Source organism: Charadrius vociferus, unplaced genomic scaffold (genome assembly GCF_000708025.1).
Source record: "Charadrius vociferus isolate BGI_N301 unplaced genomic scaffold, ASM70802v2 scaffold244, whole genome shotgun sequence".
In the NCBI taxonomy this organism is placed as follows: domain Eukaryota; kingdom Metazoa; phylum Chordata; class Aves; order Charadriiformes; family Charadriidae; genus Charadrius; species Charadrius vociferus.
In genome coordinates this window covers 950,665-957,910 of record NW_009648822.1, presented here as the reverse complement: position 1 = coordinate 957,910, position 7,246 = coordinate 950,665, and positions in this window count along the sequence as shown.

Sequence of the window (7,246 nt, the reverse complement as noted above, 5' to 3'; positions counted from 1 at the left end):
TTTTTCACATCTCCTACTGTTAGTGATGACAAGATACTTTAGTATTTTTTCCACCTTTTTCTTCTTATTACTTTTTACTTTTTTTTTTTTTTAATTGTATAGGAGTAAAAACCCCTCAGCATTCTGCTGTTACATGAGGAGATGGAGAATTAGCTGAATGGAAGATCCAAGTGGCCCAAATTAATGAAGCATTAGAAAAGCGAACAAGCTTGATTAATGTAATCTGCAGTTTGGTAGTTCAGCATAATGCCCTTCCCAGCAGACAATGTAATTGTTATGAAACTAACCCTGAGTAATAGAGTGCTTAAGAAATATTCTTTGGAAAAGTTGCTGAAGAACAAGAAGTCCCAGTACAAGGTCTTTGGCTGGTATACACTGGCAAAGTTTATATATGTCATCTATCATTGCTATTAATTGACATTCACCATGACTGTTTTGTTTTTATGCATGACTGTGTGTAGTTCTGTATGAAAATAAAGACTAGCTAGCAATTTTTGCTTACTTTAGTAAGTCTGAGAAAGTTCTGGAGTTTTTCCACATCTACCAGTGTAGATTTTTTTTGAATAGGTGGATTTTTTTTTTCCCTTTTTAATCTGAAGTAAATTTCTTACGTATATGACAATATACTCACCAAGAATAGTTGCTTGCATATGTACCTGAGTAAAACCATTAAATAACCAAAATGGCGTATGTTTGATGGTATCACAAGTAATGGGGAAAAAGAAGTAATTGACTTTAAGAGAAAAAAAAAGCTTATATATATGTCAGCTGACAATAAATAATAGAACAGTGAGGTTCTTGTTAACAGAGAGTAGCTAAAACAGGTGGTAGTGTACATTGTAGATCCCAGTGTTAGCACTCAGGCTGAAAGCAGCTGAAATGATAACATGCTGGGAAAAGAAGAATGTAAATAGGTCTCAGTCATGGTGATTGTTATTATTAGTTTAACTGAATTTGAGTAAATACTAAGAGGATAACTAAGAAAGAAGAAAAAGAATGAGGATATGGTGGAAAATGGAGACATTGTGAAAAGTTTTTTATGGCAATCCAGGGGAGCTGTGCTGAATACTTAGTATTTCTGGGGCACGTTTGTCTATGGTGGGCAATTAAACTACTGTTTCACTAAACTCACTCAGATCGGTGTAATATGTAAATACTGCCAGTTTTCATTTCAGGTTTATGAATTGTGAATAGCACTTGAATTACGGGAGTGGATTTTTTTTCTGCATGCTCACTAGCCGTAAGAAAGGAAAGCAACAATTAAAAGTGATTTTGAACACCGCGTAAAACCAAAACTTTGCTCATTAGCTGGGTTTTATTGCCATCTGGTGGCTGCTTGTGTGTATCTCAGAGAGAGCAATTGCGAATTGTTGCGCACTGTCTGCTGGTATTTATATAATTTCAAAAAGAAAGCGTAAAATCAGCAGCTACATAAACAATGCTGAGTGTATTTCAGAAATGCTCTGATATTATATATCACAATCTATATAATATTGCATATAATGCTCTATACTAATACATAGGATGTAAATACTATGACATAAGGATACGTGTGATTGAATGTAGCCTAAGTTCTGGTGTCTTCAGTAGTAATAAAAATGCAGTGTCCCACGCAGCATCCGGTATTTGCAGTTCTGTAGAACTGTAACATAAAGGACAAAAGAAAACTTCAGCTATAGTAGAGTGAAAGAAGATACTTGAGATCCTGAGATACTCTGAATTAGTTCCTTTTTCTATGAGGATATACGTGGTACAGTTTTCCTCAAGCCCGTGTTTGGTTGCTATCCAGCAACTGCTACTAATAGATGCTATTTGTTAATCTCATTGATATATTTGTGTGTGTTACTTTGCCATTTAGTTTCGTACATGGTTGTACTGTCCTCGGAAATGTAAGCCTCAGTGTAAATAAAGGGTTCACCTTGAAATTTCAATTTTGTCCTTCACATGCAGAAATAAGTGCCGCTCTTGTGTAATGTTTGTGATTTTTTTTTTTTTACTACCTGTTAAAAGGAGTCATTAACAACTTCTCTGTAGTCCACCTTATTTATTCTGTGTTTTGGTAACGTAAAGTCCTTCAGGAAAATGTTTAGAACAGCATACTGATCGGGTTTTGTGTAAGTACGTTTTAGACAATGAAAGGAAAAAGTGTTCATTTCAATGCAAACCCAGAAAAAAAGTTGACTGAGTGCCCGTGTCTGAATCCACTTCTATGGACACAAACTTTCAGATGGAGATTTAATGCGATCCACAATCTAGCAATAGGCAATCCTGGCAATAGGAAGATCATGCAAACTCTCTTTTATTCTTACTTTTAGAGAAAACTGCAGGGCTGTTGATGGATGTGGCCCTTTCACATTTATACTAAAGATGGTCCCTTTTTCTACTGAAAATACAGAAATGTGCAAGATTCCCTCGCACCAGCTCTTACCTGGAATGTGTCCTGGCCAAAACCAGGGATGGTACTGAGTACCTGCTATGTCAGATTTGAGAGACTCTATATTTCTGTTTCCAGATCCTGCCCCAGGGGACAAGAGAGTAATTGTAATGAGTCCTTAGGGGAGGGAATAAAAGAGTGGCATGAGATAAAAAAATGTCAGAGTAGATAGGACAAAGTAAACTTTATCTAACAGGTTATATACATCTTGGAGCTGATGCCTGAAGTGACACATTAGGTTAAGGATAATTAGTCCATCACTGGTTATTGCAGTGTATGTAATGCATAAAGTGTGAATGTGTTAATTTACATGTTGGTCCTTAATAAGAGGGTAGACGTGTACCTCACGGCTCAATATTGTAGGTCTGTGGTAGTGCCTTTTTGCAGGACATCAGGGGCTAAACCAGTACCATTTTTCATCCTGCTTAGCATTGGGCTGCAGAGCGAGGATTTCATGCTGGGGTAATCTTTGATAGCTACAGGTCATGATGCTGCTCAGCCACCGCCAGCCGGTTGGTAGAGCATTTGTAGGAGCATTAATGCCAGCAGACACCCTTTGTACGAAGTATGTAGGAAGATGCTTGCCGTCTGTAAGCTAGCTTCTTAGAAGTTTCAGTCAGGGGAAGAAATACATTGATTCACTCATATTGTTCTGTGTCCGTTTACATTTCTGGTGACTATGGGAGTGTTACCTAAGCAAGGATGGCAGGAGCTTTGAACTTTAGAGAGGCTGCGAAACAGCAGCGTGGTGAGATGCGGAGGACCTGCTTGACCCTGGTGACCAGAGGAAACTTCCTGATTCCATCGTTTGTTCAGGGATTAGAAAACATGGGCGTGGACCAAAAACTCAAACAGGAATTGTATTAAAACCGGCTGCCTGGGGAAGCACTGCTGTCCTCGCAGGAATGGATGGTAGCCTGAAGCTAGGTGGGAAGGGTGAGTTCAAGTACTAGTTCATGTAAAACCCTTAATTTATGGTACTTACGTCCAAAGATTGAAGGAAAAAAAATTCCTTGGATAATTAGAGGTGCTGTGAAAGATTTTTCCATTGCCACTCTTCAAGCGACAGTGTTACTGAGAAACTGTTTTTACTGTAGGTGACAAAACTATCTACTGCAGGACATCAGCAAAGAGATCATAGCAGCACTAAAACAGCTTATAATTTAATAGCAATTGATCTCTGTTTTTAAGATAAGAAATGATTAAAGTTCCAATAGACTAAAATTCCACTAGAATCAAAGAAGCTTCTGGTCGTTGGCTTTCCAAAATAGCCAAGTGTCCAGTATGTTGTTGTGTTATGGAAACCTTCTGACTTACTAAGAAGCACGATATAGAAACCTTAATCATAGGATCATAGAATCCCACAATGGTTTAGGTTGAAAGAGACTCTAAGGACCATCTTGTTCCAACCTCCTGCCCTGGGCAGGGACACCTCCCACCAGCCCAGGTTGCGCCAAGCCCCGTCCAACCTGGCCTTGAACACCTCCAGGGATGGGGCAGCCACAGCTTCTCGGGGCAACCTGCCGCAGGGGCTCACCACCCGCACAGTGAAATTTTTTTCCTAATATTTAATCTAAACCTATCCTCTTCTAGTTTGAACCCATTGCCCCTCATCCTATCACTACATGCCCTTGTGAAAAGTTCATCCTCAGCTCTCCTGGAGCCCCTTTAGGCACTGGAAGGAGCTCTAAGGTCTTCCCGGAACCTTCTCTTCTCCAGGCCGAACAGCCCCAACTCTCTCAGCCTGTCTTCATAGCAGAGGTGCTCCAGCCCTTGAATCATCTTCGTGGCTCTCCTCTGGACCCTCTCCAACAGGTCCATGTCCTTCTTGTTCTGAGGACTCCAGAGCTGGATGCAGTACTCCAGATGGGGTCTCACGAGAGTGGAGTAGGGGGGCAGAATCCCTCCCTCACTGTGCTGGCCACGCTGCTGGGGATGCAGCCCGGGATGCAGTTGGCTTTCTGGGCTGTGATTGCACATTGCTGGCTCACGTTGAGCTTCTCACCAACCAACACCCCCAAGTCCTTCTCCTCAGGGCTGCTCTCAATCCATTCTCCACCCAGCCCGTATTTGTGTTTGGGATTGCCCCAGCCCACGTGCAGGACCTCGCACTTGGCCTTGTTGAACTTCATGAGGTTGGCACGGGCCCACCTCTCCAGCCTGTCCAGGTCCCTCTGGACAGCATCCCTCCCCTCCAGTGTGTTGATGGCTCCACACAGCTTGGTGTTGTCAGCAAACTTGCTGAGGGTGCACTCATCGCAGGTCCTCTGGTTACGGTCTTGTAAGCTAAATAGAAGTGCATTTCTTTGTAGTCCTCATGTTCCATTAATTCCTCCCTCCCCCTCAACTTTTCTTCCAAAGCACATTTTGTCCAGTTTGCTGGGAGAAATATATACGGAGCAAAAGGCAGTCTTGTCCTTCCTGTGCTACTTGGATTTATTCTGTTTGTTACATTAGAAGCTTCAGTAGTTCTGTTACATTGCTATTCACTTAGTTCTCTAGAGGAATTTGATACAGATACAATTTAGAGAATGAAGTTAAACTTCGAAATTCTGTTGTTAATAAAAATCAGTGGTTGCCTTTGAGGACACCTCAAAGCACCTAAGGTAGATTGCTCAATACGAGACTGTAGTGAAAAATATATGAATACAAAACAGAAGCCTAAAATGTGTAGTATTAAAAACCAAAATTGTATTATTTTTCCGAGCCTTCTAGGTATGTGAAATGGGCAAGAAATTAGCTCACCATGAAACTTAGCAGGTTTTTCCAGGTCATCATACTGCTGGTCAACAATACCCTTGTCAAGGTAGGAACACCAAAAGCCTTGAGTAAAATGTAAAGCTTTCTTTTCGGTGCTTCTTGTACCTTTTCTTTTATGACCTCTAAAGTCTGACTGCCAGTGGTGGGACCGATGGCTGTGATGAAACATGAGTTTGTAAAGCACACTGTGTCCCTTGCATGGAAGCCACAATAGAAATGCAAAAGCAAATACCTGTGGTGGGATCTATAATTCAAGTGAAACACGTGTTTGTAAAGCGCTTTGTGTCCTTTGAATGGAAGTCACAATATAAAGGCGAAACCAAACACCTGTTTTTTAAGCAAACAGTTCTAGATTGCATCAAAGCCTGAAGCATGCAACAATTTTTAGTTGCCCTTCCAGCCTGATGCTTGTAGGGTTCTGTCTCAGCAGTTTTTGCCTGTACACTGTACTGTTGAGAATTGGTAACTACAAAGGCCAAAAATATTTTTTTCTCCTTTCCAAGGCTTACTTTTCTGCATGGTCTTTCTGTAACCATTTCAGGAACAGATTTCTCTCCCACTGTGCAGATGGTATCTCCTTGGCCATTCTTTATTGACTAGACTGGCCAGCTCTCTTTCCTTCTGCTGAATCTTTGGCCGAATATTTGAACATACGCTACTTGCATCCTTTTGATTCTGTGCTCGCCCCTATTGTGATGGCCTGGGGTAATTGTCCAGTTTTTCCAAAACAGGCTTATAAGTATCACAACAGGAAAAATACCATACAAAAGCACACCAGATTTTGCCTTGATCAGCCAGGATTGCCCCTTACTCGATTTTAAGTATAGTTTTTGGGGGTTGGACTAGATGATCTCCAGAGGTCCCTTCCAACCCTGACCATTCTATGATCCTGTGATTTTTGACGATGTAATGTAAATGAACCCAAATAAGTTTTAATTTTTGACAGATTTATGCATTAGACTACTAAAAATTACGTCTGTATTTTACTACAATGAAGGAAGTGAGTACTGGGCTTATTTAAAGTGAGTGCCAAAGCCTACTCTCTAATTGATGATATAGGTTGCTGTCATTTTAAATGCTCTGCCCCAGAAATTGAATGCCTCATAGGAGCTTAACTTGTACTAGCGTGAAGGAAACAGGGAGAGGTTTGTATTCAGGTACCCACATTTATAGGTGTGTGTGTTTAATGTATGCAAAGCCTTCGTGCCCCTACGCCTTGCATTTAGAGTCAGCAGCAGTTGGGTAGTCGGAATCACAGAGGTATATGTGAATCCTTCTGAAAATGTGGCCCGGGGACAACGTGTATTAATAGTGCTGCTACCTACGTACCAGTGATGGTAAGCTTGGAGCATGAATCGTTTAGTCAGGACTCAAGAATTTCGTATTCCTTCCTAGACGTGCGGTTCTCATTTGTTTCATCCGCTGCTCCTGGTGTGTTACAGGGGGTGTTGTGCACTTAGTTACCTTTTCTGTTTCGTGATTTCTATGCATTTATTTTGGTTATGTTTTCAGACACCATGCCTACTCTAGTTACTTTGGCTCACATGTGCTTTCAAGCTGTGCTGTTACCGAGCCTGATCTGAAGGCAATCCCTGAAGCCCTATTCCTGCAAGGCATAGGAGCAGGTTGATGGTACTTTTCCAAGCAAACGCTTTCTGAACAAGTTCCCCTGTCAATTTTTATTTGCTACAACTGTTTGTGGCACAGTTGTGTCGCAACAATAACTGTTCTTTTGATGTTCAACTGCTTGTACTGGAATCTCTCCATAATTTATGAACTAGATATTGACTTAAATATTGCCCCTCCACTCCACTCTTATGAGACCCCACCTGGAGTACTCCATCCAGCTCTGGAGTGCTCAACATAAGAAGGGCATGGACCTGCTGGAGCGTGTCCAGAGGAGAGCCACGAGGGTGATCCGAGAGCTGGAGCACCTCTCCTATGAGGAGAGGCTGAGAGAGTTGGGGCTGTTCAGCCTGGAGAAGAGAAGGCTCCGGGGAGATCTTATTGCCGCCTTCCAGTACCTAAAGGGGCTACAGGAGAGCTGGGGAG